This window comes from Myotis daubentonii, chromosome 2 (assembly GCF_963259705.1).
Source record: "Myotis daubentonii chromosome 2, mMyoDau2.1, whole genome shotgun sequence".
Classification (NCBI taxonomy): domain Eukaryota; kingdom Metazoa; phylum Chordata; class Mammalia; order Chiroptera; family Vespertilionidae; genus Myotis; species Myotis daubentonii.
In genome coordinates, this window is record NC_081841.1 from 156,929,895 (window position 1) to 156,947,945 (window position 18,051).

An 18,051-nucleotide genomic window follows, 5' to 3' on the forward strand; every position below is an offset into this window, starting at 1 on the left:
ACATATTTCTTTGCTCCAGAAAATTTAATTCTATATTTCTTTTAAAAGCATATTCTTCCCACAGTCTGTTCTATTCCTCTATATCTCTGATCTATGTTATGGATCTCAGAGGGAAGGCGGGGGAGGGTGGGTGGGTGGCAAGTGACCAACTAAAAACTAAAGAATCATTACCTAAACAATATCTATTATTCAAAAGGCGTGACCTAAATAATAATATATAATGTATTTTATAATTATTTTACCCATTTCCTCCCAAAATTAAAGGCCTTAATCTATAATTTGCAAATATGATGAGATGAGATAGGTTTCTCTGGACAAGCTTCTGCATAGCACAGTTACCATGCCAACAGACACATTCATTTTTGACATAATATGGAAGAGTGGATGTGATTTGGCAATCTAAAATGTGATAATTAGAGAAGCACTAGGGACTCAATTTTATATTTATTAATTTAAAAATTAAAGATGTAATAAATAGATTTCACCTCAATGGTTAGAGGGTGTGACTTCCTTGGGAAGTTTTAAAGTTATATTCCTAAACTGTGTTTAGGGAGAGAAAGCCAGGAAGATCATGGTTCATTGCCCTCAAAGTATATATTTTGCAATTTATATTATTTTTTATTTCCTCATTCCCACTAGTCATCTATTAAAAAGACTAAAGTACGGCCCAGCCAGAGTAGCTCATCAGTTGAAAGTCTACCTATGAACCAGGAGGTCATGGTTGGATTCCCAGATAGGGCACCTGCCTGGGTTTCAGGCTTGATCCCCAGTAGGCGGCATGCAGGAGGCAGCCAATCAATGATTCTCTCTCATTGATGTTTCTATCTCTCCCTCTCCCTTCTTCTCTGAAATCAACAAAGATATATGTAATTTTAAAAGAATAAAGTATGGAAGCAAAAATTCTAACAAAATATGAGTTGTCTGTAAATATTTCTCAGTATTTCCAGCAGAACTAGACCAACTTGCTTCCTGGGTGCACCCTTTGGTCCTTTGTTTTTCCTAAGAATGAAAGGTGCATATCATTTTCTCTTCATGCTTGAGAATAAGGCTTTGATGCTTATTTTATTTTGATTGCATATTCATAAAATAATCCAAGGACTGGAGAGTAAGCCAGGAAAAATCCACATGCAACATGTTCCAGATATTGCTAGCAGGGCTTTGCACATTGTAGGAGAACCACGTGCATTGTTCTCTCTGATTGACTCACTGACTAAATAACCAGGTGATTAAACTTATAGTTCTAGTTGAGTGTGTCTCTTTCCCCCCTGGGTTAAGTGAATATGATCATAACTAATTACATAACTCAGGGGAGAAGTATGGTCTCAAATTTCTTAGCCCTATATAAGTAAATATGACATTTTCAGGTGACGAACAAGGTGGAGACTGCTGGTGGCATAGAGAGATGATGAGCAGCTATAATCAGTGTGTTTGTACATCAATGGCAATGCTGTAACTATCACAGCAAGCTGAGCTGTAAAGTACAATCCATTTGGGGATTGATTTTCCATTGTCTATAAGAGTTTGTTTGGGGAAAGCAATTTTTCTTCTGTTAGTTTTAATCTTAAAGTTATGTATCCCTAGCTTCAAAGGGTGTACTTGAGAGGCATATAGCTATAATAAACACAAAGTAACATAAAGGTCTTTACACAGGTAGGGCAAATGGTAAGTATAACAAGGTCAGTATCTTCACTTCTTTGCTACTGTCTGGTTGGATTATGCACCTTTGAAATGTTAAATATCTAGGCTTCGGATTTGTATTTGGGGCCAATCTGGCAGGGCAGGGGGAGGGGCTGCGGGTAGTTGGCTGGCCAGCCCCACCCCCCTAGTCTAACTCCCGGTTGAATTCCTGGTCGAACTCCTGGTCGAGGGGACAATTTTCATATTAGCCTTTTATTATATAAGATGATTTAATGTTAATTACCCAGTTTTAATTAAATACACTTAGTTTCATTAAATTGTTTATAGGTACACAAATTATAAATTATACATTTGTAGCAATAACATTATTATCTGGCAACCTCTCCTCATGATATCAGACCCGTAACTGAGAATGACTCCTTGTTCTTTTTCAAAACTTGCTTCTCACTGACCACTGCTACACTGTGAATCTCATAAAATCATTGCCCAACACCTTCCCTCACCAGAATGTATATTTCCTAAATAGAGAGGTTTTGCATGATTCTGTACACTTCTATATCCCTTGCTTGTATAATATTGCTCTGCCAATGCTAGTTTCTCAATAAATATGTATTATGATTTATATCTGACATGTGTTTAGGCTGTTGATGAATTTACACTGACCATTCCTTTGCATCAGTGTTGTTAAAATAGAGAGACTTTCATTCCTTTCAAATTATTCAATAAGAAATATTTAAAATAATATGCCAGGAACCTATTGTTCCACTTCTCTTCCTTCTTACCAGTGTATGTACTGATAAAAATTCAGGAACTTTCTTAGGTGATGTTGAAGTGAGAACAAACCCTATCAAACCAGGGCAGAATGCCTTCCCTGGGGTCTTCTTCAGAGTATGAATTTTATGTCTGATGCAACTTTAGATGGAAGACAAAAAAATTCTATATGAAGGAATGGTTTGACAATTGTACCCTACTCCTTAGTAGTCTTTTTATTAGACTATTTTTTCTGCCTCCATATCAAAATTCACTTCCACATATTTTTGCTACTAGGGAACAGTTAAGAACTATGATCCCCTGACTGGCTGGGGTTTAGATACTGAACTGGGTCACACTTTCTCTTTTTCTTAGTAGCATCTTCCCACCTCTTCAGAACACTCTTCCTTAATACAGTGCGGTCAGCCTGCCTATCTGCAAATGCTTCTCAGTCTTAGCCTCGCTTGTCAGGACAATTCACTGAGTCATTAATAGGTGTTTTCTGTTTCTTTGTTTTTAATTCCTAGTGCTGGATAATCATGGGCACGTCAGAGGTTTTTTTCCTGCTCTTCACCCAAAAAATGGAATTTGTCATTGTGAATCCTAAATCCAAGATCTCTTGCCTTACATGGGATGGCATGAGCAGCTTTTCTTTTGCAGCATTGGAAACAAACATTGTCCCACACCACTGAGAAAAACATTAGATCTTTCTCTGGTTTTGGTGGGAAAGGGTAGTCCATTCAAGTGATAGGAGAAAGGCTCAGACATCCAGAGAAGGCATAAATAAGCAAACATTTCATGAAAAAGTGAGCTTCCCTGAGAATTGGCCATGATGTTGGCTTGTAAGGTGCAAAGTTCACAAGAATGATAGAGATGTTGACTCTTCATGTAATTCTGCTACTTTTGTATGTTTGTGAGGGAGCGTACCTGGGGAAGAGGGAGTTTTACCTGATATGCTGAAGTAAAATAAGAGCCTGGATACTCTGACTAGAAGCCTTGAATAAATTTCCCCTTACCCTAATTTGCCTGGAAGTAAATGATCCATTTCCCTCAAGTTGTTACAGGAGAGTGAGAAGCTAGGAAAATCCCTAAGCAAGTGGAATAGGGAAACTAAGTCGAGAAAATTAAACCAAGTCAAACAGTTTGGACAGCTTGTGGCTAGCTTGTAAATAACAGGCTATTACCTTCCCCAAACCAAGGACACTTGAGAGTAAATGGTTAATGCCTTTCCAACCAAAAAAATACAAGAAAGGAGAGGGGGAAGGGAAAGGGAAAAATAAAAATAAACAAAAGGGCAGTTATATGTCATTCCCTAAACAGAGAAGCCATCAATCTCAGGGTTTGGCAAGATGTAATTGCCATGTGCTTCTCATGAATTCTGGAAAAGCCATAACTAAGTAAAAGGGGAACTTTTTCATCTATAGCAGGATATCTGGCAGAGGAATTTTAAAACCTATAGATAGAAGAAGATATAACCTCTTGAACCCCCACCACACTTGCTTCCCAAATTAGTTGGAAAATCTATCTACAGCTCATAGGATAGGTGTATTTTGGTAAATTTGCTTACCTTGCTTCTTTAATAAATATACTTGTTTTACCTTTTTTTAAAAAAAAACAAATATGTTTACTAATTTCAGAGAAGAAGGAAGAGGGAGAGAGAGAGAGAGAGAGAAACATCAATGATGAGAGAGAATCATTGATCCACTGCCTCCTGCATGCCCCACACTGGAGATCGAGCCCACACCTGGGCATGTACCCTGACCGGGAATCAAACTGTGACCTCCTCATTCAGAGGTCAACGCTCAACCACTGAGCCACGCTGGCGGGGCTTGCTTTACCTTCTAATAAATTAGCTTTATTACCATGTTGCTGTCCCCATATGAATTCATTCCCATGAGACTGACAAAAACCGAGGAGTGGCCAAGTCTTCTCCCTCTGACTCAGGGGGCTGTTCTATAGCACCTTTTCTGGTGTCTGCAGGGTGCCTATAACAAAATCACCTTCAAACATCGAAATATGGACAAATATAAGTGGAAATTGGAGAGCTCTTCACAAATATTATGAGACTGATTAGTCCTCAAGGAACTGGTGTAAGTGACTCCAGTAAAAATAAAATTGTCACTATCACTTTATCTGTTTCCCAAAGTCTGCAACTGAACTATCTGCTACTTTGCCTGATAAATACAAGCTTAGAGTTATATCTGTTTATTTGGGACAATGTGGCATTTTTGGTGAATGCTTTGAAGCACTTTCATGTCTTTCACACTCATTTTGGGGGGTAAACCTCTACTAACTTGCAAATTGTCCTTTTTCATTCTTAGTTATGTTATTCATTTTTTTATAAGTTCACACACTCAAACTTACTTATAGACATGCTCACTGTTTGCCAACCCTTATTCTGATCTGGTTCCTGTGAAACATTAGCACAACTCAATTATTAACAGGTAGGTGTGCTAATACTTAAGACTAATATCTGTTCTAATGTCATAATAATATTTTATTGTAATCTCTTATCCTAAGTTGATTCTGAACTTTAATTTAACCACTATTAAAATTGGATTGTAGCAGATCACAATTTGGGAATATTACCTATTTCTTTACATCTCACAGCCCTCCCCAAGTCATATCTCTTGCCCTCTAGGGTCCAAAAGACAATTCATTGGGACAACTTTGAGAAAGCCCTTTGTTGTGTGTTTGAAGAGAGAAAATAGGGAATCAATAGATAGAAATTTGAAAGGGTAGGAATGGTGTCCATATACAGAATTTCATGAGTATCAGGGGAATAAAATATATCTGTTTGAAACATAATAGGTATTCAAAAAGGTATCCCCATTTTTGGCAGCAGAGTGAGGTCAAGAAGCCTTGTTAGGTAGGAAGTTAAACACGAGGGGCTAGGGTGAGGCCTGCCCTGGGGTCCTGACAGGGGTCAGACCAACATTGCCTTCAGACCACCTCTCTGTGAGCAGATCACCAGCCAGTTCTTAGTGCAAGCTCAGAGGAAAATGACATGACCTCAATGCGACCTTAGTAGGGCCCTGGACTAATTAAATAAAATTTGCATTACGGTTTTGACCCCAGTGGGTTTTTCAGTATGCATATAGGTAAGGGCATGCACAGAAGAAAAACAGTTACATAACCCTTTTCTGTCAATCATCCCTGAATGCAATTGAAAGTGTCCACCCAGAAGATCCCTCATGTTAACCATATAATCCCAGAGTCCGGGGCCATGGTCTCTCTCCACTGGCCTGCTCCTTGCTTGGAGTGTATCTTTAATAAATCCCACTTTGCTTTACCTTCATTTTTGTTGACCTGAAAACCTTTTCTGTGTAAATGAGAAGAACTGACGTCCAAGAAGGTAGCCCCAATTGGTGGCAGCCTCAATTACTACAAAAAATAGAAAGAGTATTTAAAAATATTTATTGTATGAGGAGCAATGATATGTGAAGTGGATCAAAGACAGCTGTATCGATTCACTGAATCAAAACCCTGCATGTGTGTAGCTGTGTGTGTGTGTGTGTGTGTGTGTGTGTGTGTATACACATGTGTATAGATACTTGAATATATTGGGCACGAAAGTATCTTCACCAGAAACAATAAGAAAGTCTGGGAAAAAAATACTGAAAAAAAGTTTTAAAGTAATTAGAATAGAAAAAAGGACATTAATGGAAAAACTGGTGAAATCCAAATCCGATGGAGTTTACTTAATACTAATGTACCAATATTAGATCCTTAACTTTGACAAGTATATGTTGTATTGAAGATGATAACATTAGAGGAAAAATGTAAATGTATCAAGGTATACAGGAACTCTCTGCACTATCTTTGCAACTTTTCCTTAAATCTAAATTTTTTGCAAAATTTAAAAAAATGTATTTAAATATAAAATATATACAATGCAATATACAGATGATGCATCATAGAATTGTGCACTTGAAACCTATATAATCTTATTAATCATTTCACCTCAATGATTTTAATTTTAAAATGTACAAACATATAAATGTAAAGAAGAAAGAAAATAGTAGTATATTTTTGTGCACCTGGTTGATATACCTCAGTTGGTTGGTTGTTGTTCCATGTACTGACAGGTTGCTGGTTGGATTCCCAGTCAGGCTCGTGCCTGGGGTTGTGGGCTGGGTCCATAGCAGGGGGTGTGAAGGAGGCAGCTGATCCATGCTTCGCTTTCACATTGATGTTTCTTTCCCTCCCTCTCTCTCTAAAAATTAGTAATAATATTATATATATTATTTATATATAGGTAGATAAAGATATATCTATAAATAGAAAGATAATATACAAATAAGTTGATAGATCTATAGATATAGATAGATATAGATATAGATATAGATATAGATATAGATATAGATATAGATATAGATATAGATATAGATATAGATATAGATATAGATATAGATAGATATATGAAATGGAATGGGAAAAGGGCTGCAAACCTATCTACAATTGTAAAAAAAAAAAAAAAAAAAAAGATGAGAAAGCAATAGGGAGCCTGTGCCACCTCCAGATCCTTGTGTAATGTTCAGTTTCTATAAAGCACAAGACCAGCAAGATTTCATGGGTTAGTAAACATAAAAGTGCTGCATTATAGGAAGAAAGAGGGAGAGGGAGGGGAGTGAGTGGGTGGGCACTCAGCTTTCTTACAAAACAATTCCATGTGAACACTGTCCATGAGAGATGGAAACAGTGGGGATGACTGTTAAAGCTCAAAGTTATTTAGACATAAGCTCTGCTGGCAGTAACTACTTTCTAAAGCTCATGAAAGCATAAAAGAAACTAAACCTGTGCTACTGTTTACTAGTATGCTGTCTTCAGTCTGCTGACTGTGTATCCTTTCCTCCAGTGAAATAGAATTGAAAGTGAGGCAGACCATCTCAATCACTGGTGACATGGAAGATCGCCTGGAACTGCGGCCTTTGCTCGCCTATGTTGGTGAATTAGGATCTGTTAACGCACCCAAATTTTCATCAGTAGGAGACTGGTTAAATAAAGTATGATACATCTATAGAGTGAATTCTATACAACTTACTAAAACTAGAAATGAAAATTGTTATTTATTGGCATGGAGAAACATCCACAGCATCTTACTATGTGACAAATATATGTTGCAAATGGAAATGATATACTACAAAAAGTTAATAGCACTTATTTCCAGAAAAAAGGGTTATTTTTAACTTTCTTTATACTTTCAATATTGTTTAAGTTTACAAAGGGCATTTTTTTCCCTTAGTAATTAAGAAAGAGTTCATTTATTTCCATTTTGAAACAGAAAGTAGATATGCTTTAGGTTAGGCAATTTGTAAGGACACTTCAGATTCAGGGCTCATGTGATCTGGAAATATTCCTGGTGATATGGGATTCTTCTCTCTGGGTGATCCATGGCACATACAGAATGACGGGCCTTTGATGCCCAGAAAGCTTTGCCTGCCTTTCTGTCAAGAGATGGTAAAGAATGGGAATTGGCTGAAAGGATAGAAAAGGTGTGCATTCAACAGAAGAGCCTCCCTTCCTCCCTTCCTCCCTTCCTCCCTTCCTCCCTTCCTCCCTTCCTCCCTTCCTCCCTTCCTCCCTTCCTCCCTTCCTCCCTTCCTCCCTTCCTCCCTTCCTCCCCTCCTCCCTTCCTCCCTTCCTCCCTTCCTCCCTTCCTCCCTTCCTCCCTTCCTCCCTTCCTCCCTTCCTTCCTTCCCTCCCTCCCTTCCTTCCTTCCCTCCCTCCCTCCCTCCCTCCTTCCCTCCCTCCCTCCCTCTCTTCCTCTCTTTCTTTCTTTCTTTCTTTCTTTCTTTCTTTCTTTCTTTCTTTCTTTCTTTCTTTCTTTCTTTCTTTCTTTCTTTCTTTCTTTCTTCTTTCCTTTCTCTTTATTTTTCTGCCCATCCCCTTAGGAAAGGCCCATAATTACAGAGCCAAGACTCCTACTCTTTCATTTTTTTCCAGGACAAGTGAGATTACCAATAACAAGTTGGACAAATATATAAGAATACTGACTTATAAAGGGAATATGTACTTCGAGAACCATAAGATTCAGCTGCTGCTCCATGCCTGCCCCATCAGGAATAGATTGGTGCTATGGCTTAGTAATTATTCCAGTTCATTTCCCTGGAGCTATCCTGGATCCTGGATCCCATTCATGGCCACACTGTGGGCACTGGATACAGCTCTCAGATTTATATTAGGTCTCTATGGCTTTGAGGTAGATTAGATAGTTGGTGATGATAGATAGATGATGATAGATAGATAGATAGATAGATAGATAGATAGATAGATAGATAGATAGATAGATAGGACAATGTGGGAATTAGAAAAATGTACAACTATTTCTCTCAGGAAAAAGATATTTATTTTTTTTCCAATCAAAGAAATTAGCTACTAGCATGTCAGTTCTGTCTTTGTCAGAGGGAAGTTTTGTGTTCCAAGACCACAACACACTGATGAGACTGCTGATCTGTGTATAGACACAGGGGAGAGTATACCCATAGAAGAAATGCACATAAAATTGGCATGTGAAAGGGGAAATTGTAATGTCAGGAGAGTGTACATGAGAGTACCTGCTTTGGGGTTACTTACACAAGGAGATAGCAGACACTGTGCTCATTATGGAAAAGAATATAAAACATAAGGTGTAGAGTTCATGCTTTGGAGAGGGCACATGTAGACCATTAGTACTGGCTCTCTTAACACGACATTTAGAAACAAGGTCCATTACATATAGGAATTTTCTTGGGTTATTATGTGGTTTATGAAAATGAAGGAAGTATCTGTCCTACCATATGGCGACAAATGGGTGTCGATGATACTAAGTGCACCAAGATCCTCAAGGAAAGATTTACCACAGTGAATACTACTCAAGTCAGGTTCCAAGATCTTTTCTACTCTCTCATTGCTGGGGTCCCAAACACCTCACTGCTACAGAAAATAAAGGGGTCACGATCCAGAGGGGAGTTTAAGAGCTGAGGAGAGTCCTGGTGTAGCTTCTTTAATTTTTTTTTTTTTAAACAAGAATAGTGGCATTCTGGAAGCTGGTTCGCAAAGTCATAAAATCTAAAGTAGATTTTTTCCCTCATTGCACTCTAGCAGCCACCCACACACTGTGCTCCACATTAAACCTTACTGTTCAGACAACGGTTATTTTCCTACAGCAATAGCAGCGAGATTGCCAACAAGCACAAAAGTTGGTTTACAAGGGAAGGAACAAAACTAGTAGTAATCAGACCTATTTTTAAATGTTCAATAAAAACACAAGCAAAGTAAAGCATTATCCAGGATGTATTATGAATTTTGTATATTAAATGTTAAGCTGTTTGAATGGTGTTTCAAGAGAATGGTAAGCATACAGCAATGACTATCGTTTTGCATCTTGCTATTGGTACTATGAATAAAAGCCATTTGATAGCAAATATATCAAACATATCATATCAAAGCGCTCATATGTTTTAATATATAATTTTTCTTTAGAGAGGCAGGGAGATAGACACATCAATGATGAAAGAGAATCATCAATTGGCTGCCTTCTGCATGCCCCACACTGGGGATGGAGCCCACAAACCAAACACTTGCCCTGACTGATAACTGAACAGTACCTCATGGCTCATAGGTCAACACTCAATCATTGAGCCACACCAGCCTGAGAAAAAGTGCTTATATTTTTTGACCAGATAATTGTACTTCTGGAAACATAGCCTTAGAAATTAATTAGAGCCCTAACCAGTTTGGCACAGTGGATAGAGCGTCGACCTGTGGACTGAAAGGTCCCAGGTTCGATTCAGGTCAAGGGCATGTACCTTGGTTGCGGACACATCCCCAGTAGGAGGTGTGCAGGAGGCAGCTGATCGATGTTTCTCTCTCATCGATGTTTCTAACTCTCTATCCCTCTCCCTTCCTCTCTGTAAAAATCAATAAAATATACATATTTAAAAAAAAGAAATTAATTAGAAATAAGAATTCTTTATATGCAGAACATTTTTTAAATTTTATTCCAATAAAAAATAGAAACTTCTCTATATCTATAAATAATAGGGGATGTGTACCTTCTGCAATATCTGCTAGAGAAAAAATGTAATATAGCCTTTAAAATTATGTTAACAAGGAACATGAAGCATGAAATAATGTTTATGATATATACAATTAAAAAGTAGGTTGCCAAGTTGCATGCACATATATATGGTGACAGAAGAAATTTTAACTTTGGAAGGTGGATACATAATGCTGTATACAGATGATGTATCATAGAATTGTCCACTTAAAACCTATATAATTTTATTAATCAATGTCACCCCAATACATTTAATTTAAAAAATTAAATAGATAGGATACAATCTGAAAAAATTATGGTGTCTATTATGTTAGGAACACATGTTTGTGTGCTTTGTTTTCTAAATTTCGGTAGTATTTTTATCTATAATAATAAAAGTGTAATCTGCAAATCGACCAAACAGCAGAACAACCTTCCAGACGACCTTCCAGACAACCATGCTATGACACGCACTGGCGCCAGGCCAGCCAAGGTGGGTGCAATGTGATTGGTTGGGGGGCCCCACCATTGCCCCATCATCTCCCTAAAGAGGAAGGCCCAGGTCACCGGCCAGTGGGGCAATTGATTGGAGAGGGGGGAGGCTCCACAATTGCCCCAAAGAGGGAGGCCCAGGCCACCCTCTGCATGGTGATCAATTGTGGAACCCCAGCAGGGTGGGCAGGGCCTCCTTCTGCTAAGGCAATCAATTGCTGAGCCCGTGATCTATTACCCCAAAGAGGGAGGCCCAGGCCACTCAAATGGCAACGCTGCTGTGGGTGGGTGGGGCCTCCCTCTGAGGGGCAATCGATCTGGGGACCCCGCAATCTATTGCCCCACAGAGGGAGGCCCAGGCCACCTGCCAGTGATGCTGTGGTGGGTAGGCGAGGCTGCCCAGTGATTGCCCTGCAGAGGGAGGCCCAGGCCAGCCAAGTGATCACACCCCATGCTTGTCACCAGCACAGGGAGGCGACTGGTGGTGGGGGAGGGGAGGCAGTGTCACACAGATGGCAAAGAGTGGCAGCAGTGGGGGCCAAGCCAGCTGCCAGCAGCAGGGGGAAGGAAAGCCCCGATAGGCCCTGATCTCTGGCCAGGCCTAGGGACCCTACCTGGGGGGTCCTGGAATGCAAGAGGGCGCAGGCCGGGCTGAGAGACACCCCCCTATGCAAGAATTTTTTGCACTAGTCCTCTAATAATAAAATAAATAGCCGGTTTTACAAATTGGGCAAGCAAAAATGTGGTTTTATACTGTCAAGACAGCCAGAACTTGACTAGTTAAAATCCTTGAGAAAAATGAATGTATCTTAAAATGAATATAAATAATGAAAAGTATGCAAGAATTATACACAAATATTATAATGTATTATTGAGAGGAATTAAATAACATATATTCTTAAACTGGAAAACTCAATATTTTTAAAGGTGCCAATTATACCAAATTAAAATATAGTTTCACTGAAATCTTAAAGAAAGCTCCATATATCTATAATAGTAATAATAGTAATAGTAATTAATCTTAGTAGTAATTATTATTATTAATCTTCTTGCATGGAAATTGGCAGGCAGTTTCTTAAATTAAATGAAAATAAAGAACCAAGAATAGTCAAGGCAATACTGAAGAAGAGAAAACATCTCAGAAAATTTAACTAATAGATGTCAAAACTTATTTTAAAATATAGTAATAAGGACAGTGTGCCTTGGAACAAGAATACATACATAGAGTAATAGAAAATAAGGCCAAAAGCAGATTCATATGCATCCATCAAAAGACATGAGGAAGGTGCCTCTTTAGTAAATTAGGAGGACAGTCTGTTGAATAGGTATGCCGAGTCAGTTAGCTAAATACATGTGAATCCTAGACCCTGCCTTTTGCGGTACAAAAATATGTATTCCAAATGGAGCAGAATTCTAATTGAGAGAGACAAAATAATACAGCTTTTAGGAGGGCAATAAGAAAACATTACCATGACCCTTGTGTAGACAAAGATTTTTCAAAGACCACTAAGCATAAAAGAAAATATCTATATATACAAAAGTCTAAGTGACCATTCTACCAGTAGCTATGATGTGCACTGACCACCAGGGGGCAGACGCTCTGATCTGTAGGTTAATTTGCTGCTAGGGTCCGGCCTATCGGGACTGGGTCAGACAGGCCAGACTTGCCCTAGAGCCCTCCCGCAGTCCCTCCCCAGCCCTGATAGTGCACCAGTGGGGTCCCTCAGCCTGACCTGTGCCCTCTCACAAGCCAGGACCCCTTGGGGGATGTCTGCAGGCCAGGCCAAGGGACCCCACTGGTGCACGAATTCATGCACTGGGCCTCTAGTATATACGTATATAAATTAGACTAGTTTCAATAAATGCTATTCCTTCAAGTACCCCCAATAAGAATAAAAAGACAAGCCACACATTGAGACCAGATATTTATAATATGTATATCTAAAAAATGAAGCATATCAATGAAGAATGTCTAAATATCAATTATTAAAGCAAAAAAGTGGTGCCCTAACTGGTTTGGCTCAGTGGATAGAGCGTCAGCCTGCAGGCTGAAGGGTCCCAGATTCGATTCCAGCCAAGGGCACGTACCTTGGCTGTGGGCACATCCCCAGTAGGGGGTGTGCAGGAGGCAGCTGATCGATGTTTCTCTCTCATCAATGTTTCTAACTATCCCTCTCCCTTCCTCTCTGTAAAAAAATCAATGAAGTATATTTTTTTAAAAAGCAAAAAAGTGGTTAAAGACTTGAATACACATTTTTACAAATGAGGAAAATCAAATGTCTAATAAATATAACAATTGAATCATTACCATTACTCAGCAGGGTAATGCAAATTAAAACCATAATGAAATTTGATTTTTGAGAAGCTGTAATGTTTAAAGTCAGTATTATTATTTTTGACAATCATGTAGAGCAACTTAACTATCACACAATTCTGTTTTCCAGCTTTATTGAAGCATGACAGACAAAACTTTAAGGTGTACAATGTAATGTTTTGGTATGTAAATACATTGTGAAATTATTACCACAATCAAGCTAATTAAAATATCAATCACTTCACATTTGTTACCATTTTATGTGTCCATGTAGTGAGAACACTTGAAATCTAATCTCTTAAGTTTCAAGTATGCAATACATTGTCATTGACTATAGCTGCCATACTGTACATTAATGCTCAAGAAGTTACTCATCTTACAACGAAAAGTTTGTATCCTTTGACCAACATCTCCTCCTTGCCCTCACCACCTAGCCCTGGTTACCATTTATCTATTTTCTATTTCTATTTTAGATTTTGATTCTTTAAGACTTTGAATTCTTAAAGCTGTACATATAAGTGAGATCATGCAGTACTTGTCTTTCTGTATCTGGCTCACTTCACTTAGCATAATGTCCTCCAGGTTCATCCATGCTGTTGCAAATAGCAGGATTTTTTCTTTATTTTTAAGGCTGGAATCCATTGCATATATATACAATTTTCCTTACCCATACATCCATTGACTTAGGTTGTTTCCATGTTTTGGAAATGAACATGAGGGTGCAGATTCCTCTTTGAGATAGCAAATTTACTTTTTTTGCATGCATATCCAGAAGTGGGATTGCTGGATTATATGATAATTTTATTTTTTTTAATTTTTGAGAAACTATCATACTGTTTTTCATATGACTATACTAATGTATTTAATACTGAATAAGGGTTCCTTTTTCTTCACATCTCACCAATAATAGTTACCTTGTGACTTTTTATTAATAGCCATCTTTACACCTGTGAGGTGAAATCTCATATACTAGTAGTTTGGATTTGCATCTAATGGATCTCAATGGAATATACAATGATATAACTTTTGGGGGAAACAATTTGACAGTAGGTATCTGTTTGGCTTTAAATATTTTATTATCCAGAAATCATTCGTAGCAGAAATGTATATGTATATTCACCAGCAGACTTATATGAAAATAATCTAGCAGCATTCTTCATAACAGCCCAAACTAGAAACAGCCCACAAGTTCAACAGCACTAGGAAGCATCAATATATTTATATATGAGCATACATATTTCTCACTAGGGTTACTGTTTGGGATCCTGATTCTTTTCACCAATGCAGAAAAGACTTTAAGGTCCACAAAAATGAAAGTAAAGTAAACTGGGATTTATTGAAGAGATACTCCAAGCAAAGGGTGTGCCAGTTAAGAGAGAGAATGGCCCTGAACTCCTGGATTATATGGTTTTAATAAGGAATTTTCTGGGTAGAGACTTTCATTTGTATTCAAGGATGATTAACAGAAAAGGGGTATATGGCTACATTTCTTCTATGCATGCTCTTACCCATATGCATGCAGACCTATATGCATATAGGAAAACCCACTGGGATCAAAACCGCAATGTAAGTTTTACTTAATTAGTCCAGGGCCCTAGTAAGGTCACATTGAGGTCATGTCATTTTCCTCTGAGCTTGTACCAAGAACTGGCTGGTGGTCTGCTGGCTGCTGGATCACCCATGGAGAGGCAGCCTGAAGGTAATGTTGGGCTGACCCCTGTAAGGACCCCAGGGCAGGTCTCACCCCAGCCACTCATGTCTAACCTCCCACCTAACATTTATACATATATTACTGGTTAATTTATATATTTTAGTGATATATATAGATATAAAGAAATAGATCCTGTTCAATGAATACCATACATCAATGACAATAAATAAGGTAATGTTATATACAAAAATAGAAGACTATCAGAAACATCTTGTTAAGTAAAATAAGCCAGACATATTAAATAAAAATATAGATTTATGCTGATAAAAGCCATCATTATATTTAGCTTTATGGTATAGTGACCAAAACAATAGGAGGGCTTTGGGGGTATTGGAAATATTCTATGTCTTGATTTGCCTTCTGGTTAAAAAATTTTATTTAATTTGTGAAATTGTGTACCATGCATTCATAATATGTGTATTTTTCTGCAAGCATGATACATTTCAATAAAACATTATTTCAAAATAAACCCTTCACAGTAAACTGCAGAATTCCTAGCTTGATTTTTTTCAACAGCATAGTTCATGTCACGGGTAGTTCTATAAAAAAAATGTTCTAGCCGAGCCAATGTGGCTCAGTGGCTGATGGTTGACCTATGAACCAGGAGGTCACAGTTCAGTTCCTGGTCAGGGAACATGCCCAGGGCTGTGAGCTCGATCCGCAGTGTGGGGTGTTCAGGAGACAGCCAATCAATGATTCTCTCTCATCATTGATGCTTCTATCTCTCTCTTCCTCTCCCTTCTTCTCTGAAATCAATAAAGAATATATATTTTTTAAAAGTGTTCTTGAGATATTTTGACCAAGTATAAAAAGAGAAAAATAAGGCATTGAAAAATTAAGCAACCGACACAGATTCAGGCAGGGAACATGTCTGAGACCTAAACACAAATCTAAGCCTCATAATTTCCAAGCTTGTTGCACTTCATCAGACATAGATTCATTCAATAAATTTTTATTATGTGACTATGATGTGCTAGACACGCTGTTATATGTTGGGTATAAAATAACAACAAAACAGAAGTCCAGCTCTGTTAGAGCTTACATTCCAGTTTACATGTTAAAATACTTTTAAAAAATGAGTCCAAAAGCCCAACGTGATGTAACAGTGGAACTGATTCCAAGTTGTCTGTCAAAAATCTATTCCCCTTCCCTTTTCTTCTTGACATGACTCTATTTTGAGCTGGATTGTGGGCACTCAAAGTAACATCTACATTTCTTAGCCTACCTAGCATCTAGATGTAACTATGTTTCTTCCCTTTCTTTCTCCCTCCTCATTCCTGCTGGCTTGAGCTGAGGTCATGAGGGCTAGAGCTAGATAAATAATTTCAGATGAAGACATAACCAGAGAATAAGAAAAAAAGAAAGAAATTCTGATACCATACTTTAACATATTACACGTGGACTACGTGTCTCTTGGCATGTTTTACTTATATGAAAGTGAAATAAAATTACATCTTATATAAGACACTGCTATTTGGATTTTCAGTCATCAACTGCCGGGGTCCAACCCCAGCAGGTCCAGGGGTTCCCAAAGGCATAGACGGAGTCGGCGAAGAAGGAAGGACACGGAGACAGCGTTCAGTTGATCAGCAGCCCAGCCAGGATCTCTAGCCAGGATCTCCAGCCAAGTTCTGGTCTGGATCTCCAGAGAGGTTCTGCTTAGGATCTCCAGCCAGGTTCTGTGTCCATGTTCTCTTGCTAGGTTCTCCAGCCAGGTTCCGTAGCCATGTTCCCTCGCTAGGTTCTCCAGCCAGGTTCTGTCCAGGTTCTCCAGCCAGGTTCAGTCACCAGGTTCTAGTCAGGTTCTCTTGGCAATTGCTGTAGTCAGGTTCAGTCCAGGATCTTTTGCCATGTTCTCTCCAGCGAAGTCCTTCTGTCTCTAGAGAACGTTCTGTGTAGGTTCTGTGCCTAGGTTCTGTCTCTCTAAGTTCTGTCTTCTAAGTCCTGTGCTCTAAGTTCTGTCTCTGAAGTTCTGTGTTCTAAGTTCTGTCTTCTGTCTCTAGGCTCCGTGTAGGTTCTGTCTTCTGAATTCTGTCTGTTATTGTCTTGTTGCATCTGTATTTATACCAGTTGATTCCAATCCTATCAATCTCTATTCCAAAGGTTAGGGCGTTTCTTATCTCCATTCCAGGGAGTAAAGATTATGTAGCTTAAGCATGATTGTTCATAGTTAAAGTGATTAATTACCCGCCTGGCACTTAGTTGAGGGGTTTTATTCCCTCCCTAACTTCAGGGGAAAATCCCTACCTGGGGATTCAACCTTTCTCGGAGAGGTGACCTTGGTTAAAACACAGCACCAAGAAGGTGAGCAAACATATTAAGAACCGTATGCCATATATGCCAGGTCCCTTGAAACAGCAAGGATGGACCGGCTCCCGGCAATCAACAGCTAAAAATATTCTTACACAAAAACTCAGTGAGAAATGTTGGCATTTTCTATGGCATCCAAGTGCATCCAGAGAACCAGCTGGCCACTTAAAGTCCTATTTCCTATTGCGTAAGTCACAGGCATTTACAGGCACCGTTCAGATCATAAACACATGTTTTTTATGTAGGTCAATGCAAAGTTCAGTTCAAGGAAATAGAGAGATGAGAGCATGCATCGCCTATATCTCAGTTCTGACAAAGGATCAATGTCGCCTTCTTTCCCCATGTACAGTGATGCAACAGCAGATAGAGAGAAACTGAATCAATCACAGAAGAGGAAATTTCAGTTCTCCTGCATTCATCCTAGTTATTTCTCTTCCTAAACCTAATACTGGTAAATATAATCTGATTCCTTCTGAAATATTCCACGTCACAAGCTATTCATAATGAATATACCAAGACATAATAGTTTAGTTGCTCACCCTTAACCCAATTTAAGACTACGTTGTCAACATAAAGGAAAAGAAACACATACAAATGGTAGTATTTCACATTATAAGATGTCCTCGATATTTCTTGGTCTGAGTTTTACAATTGAATAGTAAAACAATATGAGAAAGAAATAACCAGGGAGTCAGCTCACATCTATTTTGAACTCATTAGACTAAAGAAGACCATTTTATGCTAGGCTAAAAAATCAAGATCTGTAATTAACTCTGGTTAGTTTATTACCACTGTTGTGAAATCTCCATTGACTAT